At 43.1% G+C, this 3,035-nt stretch overlaps 1 non-coding gene across 1 annotated transcript; it reads left to right on the forward strand.

Annotated features, from left to right (window-relative positions):
• Positions 1 to 1,884: 1,884 nt before the first annotated feature.
• On the forward strand, positions 1,885 to 2,032 carry LOC132502263 (small nucleolar RNA SNORA57). The gene has a single exon (XR_009534456.1). It is a non-coding gene; the product is annotated as a small nucleolar RNA SNORA57 (small nucleolar RNA).
• Positions 2,033 to 3,035: the final 1,003 nt, after the last annotated feature.

Here is a 3,035-nt window from a genome sequence, read left to right on the forward strand (position 1 = left end):
GATAGCAACAGCTCCCCAGATTGCTCGCCTGGGGCATAGTGCAGGATTGTTGATTTTCCTTAATCCTGTCCTCATTCACTGTAATTGATCTCTTTATCTCACTCTCCTCAATTAGCTGACTGCTGGGCATACCCTCTCTTTTCAACTCACACTTCCTTTGAGTCCTTTGTGTCCTGGTCCTTGTCTTGCCCAGCTTGAGGAGTCCCACTGGGCCTTTCAGGTGTTGCTTCCCCGAGGCCCTTCCTGGCCCTGGGGTTGTGAGGGTAGAATAAGGTTTTGTAAGCAATTGTGCAGCCCCTTCATTCCCCCCTCCCTCCCCTTCAGTTCCCCCAGAGGCCCTAAAATGCTCAGGAAGCCCAGGGGTATGCTCTGGAATGAAAAGGTGATAAATAGGTTTTCTAGACTGTTTGGAGGGCCCAAGTGCCTTTAGAACAAGAATCAGAATAGGACAATGCCTGGGACCTGTTATTTTGTTACCAAGGCTGTTGCCCCCGAATCATACCCCAGCCCCTATCTCGAAAAAAACCCAGTTACTCTTGGGGACTTCCCTGGTGGTCCGGTGGGTAAGACTCCCCACTCCCAATGCAGGGGGCCCGGCTTCGATCCCTGATCGGGGAACTAGATCCCACATGCATGCCGCAACTAAGGGTTCACATGCTGCAACTAAGAAGTCCGCATGCCACAACTAAGAAGTCTGCATACTGCCACTAAGAAGCCCACATGCTGTAACGAAGACCTAGCACAGCCAAAAAAAACCAAAAAACAAAACAAAACCAATTACTCTTATCTAGGTTTCAGGAGGAAGCTGCAAAGAGCAAAAACACCAAGAACTGGTTAGAACCAATTAGACCCAAGGTGGCAGAAAATTTGACTTCAGCTGGACCTTGAGCTTTATTATACGCTCATTGTAATACATTAGCATGCTAAATGACACACCCACCAGTGCCATGACAGTTGACGATTGCCATGACAACAACTGGAAAAGCCCATACAAGGACTGAAAAAGAGAGTTGCATTAGTTCCAGGATCAAACCACACCCCTGTTCTCGGATAACCCATAATTCATTCCTCTCAGTCTTTCCAAATCTCTCCCTTTTATCTTGACCCTTCTATATATTTGGTGTCTCCACCCGAATTGGGTTGAGAAGTTGATTTGTGAACTAGGTTCCCAATTCTCCATTCTTTGGCCATTGAATAAAGCTTGTGTTATTCCAGTCATTGGTTTCGTTATTGGCTGCGAATCCGACTGGAAAAAGAACTTCCCTGACTGAGACAAGGGGTCTCAGCCCAGGCTCAGAACCCTGGTTGACCAATTTGGTGATACTTTTACCCACTGCCCACACCCCTCTGCTCTCTCCTCCAGAATTCTTATACCACAGGGTATAGGGGCAGTGATCTAGTTGGAAGAGGGTTGAGAAGATTTAGGAAACTTGTCTTGAAACTGCAATTGCAGGGTTTTGCTGGAGATTCAGTGTTTTATGAGGAGGCTTGTGGGGAGTGGTAGTGAGGAGAGGGTGTTGATGAAGGTCTGAGCCTTGCCCACTCACTCCTTAGCATGGCCACTGGCTCCCCCTTTTGTTAGAAACTGGCCATGCCAGTTCCCAAATAAAAAAATTATAAACTAATGTAATTCAAGTTGTAGGGGAACCAAACTTGCCACCCCAAAATGTCTCTTTGGCACGCAGACTATTTCGAACTGGAAAACATCAAGGCCCAAAAGATTCAGGAAAAAGCTTTGACCTTCCTCCTAACTGCCTAAAAGAATGTAGATAGAGGATATGTTCCAGGAAAGAAGTTATCACCGTAGATAACTGTAGAGTGAATTAGATGTGTAGACAGGGAGGAGCCTAGCAAAGTCTCTTTGTTAAAATTCCGCTCTGTAACCCTCCTTTTCTTGGCGGGGATCAGTGTGCGGTCCTGGTCCGTGTAATGTACGGAGGTAGAGGGAAAGGGCTTCGGCCCCCTCGGTGTCATGTCTTTGGTCCCAGCGGCTTCCATTCTGCGGGTTCTATCCTCAAGCGCCAGGACACAGGAAAAAAAAAAAAAAATTTCCGCTCTGTGTCCCATTGTCTCTGCATGGCCCAGCAATATTTATTTACCAAATATTTGCTTTTCCATCTCCATGTCAACTGCCTTCCTCCCCTTTGAAGTCCCAAACCACTACCTTCAGTTCTCTTTTGTCTTTAACTGAAGATGGCACTTAAAGTGAGAGTTTCAGCCATTTTGGCTTGTTACTCAGTTTTTCTGGGTTTCTTCCATGTATACATGTTATTAAACTTTTATGTGATTTTCTCCTGTTAATCTGTCTCATATCAATTTAATTCTTAGACCAGCCAGAATAACCTAGAAAGGTAGATAAAAGTGTTTTCCTCCCTGACAAAGTCAAATTTTGAGAAGGATTTTCATGAAATTTGACAAAACTAATATTAAAGTGTAAAGGATAAAAGAAAATAAAGTGTAAAGGATCAAGAATTGCTAGACAACTTTGAAGAAGAATGTGGTGAAGATATTCTTCTTTAAGTTATTAAGACATCATAGGGAATTCCCTGGGAGTCCAGTGTTAAGATTCAGTGCTTTCACTGCCAAGGGCCTGGGCTTGATCCCTGGTTGGAGAGCTAAGATCCCACAAGCTGCATGGCATGGCCAAAAAAAAAAAAAAAAAAAAGACATCATAAAATGTGGAACTTAAAACTGAATTTTAAGGGTTGAATTTCTGAGGTATCCAATGTATATGGGAACTTGAATTTAATGGCAGAGGAACTTGAATTTAATGTTAGAAGTGCTACGGAGTATAGGGAATAATGAACTATTCAATAAATGTTCTGGAACCAGTGGCTCTCTATGGAGAATATAAAAATAAATCCCTACCTCACATCACACACAAAATAAATATCACACGGATTAAAGCCCAAATGTGGAAGAAAAGCATAAAACTTTAAAAGGAAGAGTATTTTTATGGGGTAGAGATAGATTTCTCAAATAAAACAAAAAACTCCCATGAACTATAAAGGAAAATTTGACAACATTAAAATTAA

Source organism: Mesoplodon densirostris, chromosome 14 (genome assembly GCF_025265405.1).
Source record: "Mesoplodon densirostris isolate mMesDen1 chromosome 14, mMesDen1 primary haplotype, whole genome shotgun sequence".
In the NCBI taxonomy this organism is placed as follows: domain Eukaryota; kingdom Metazoa; phylum Chordata; class Mammalia; order Artiodactyla; family Ziphiidae; genus Mesoplodon; species Mesoplodon densirostris.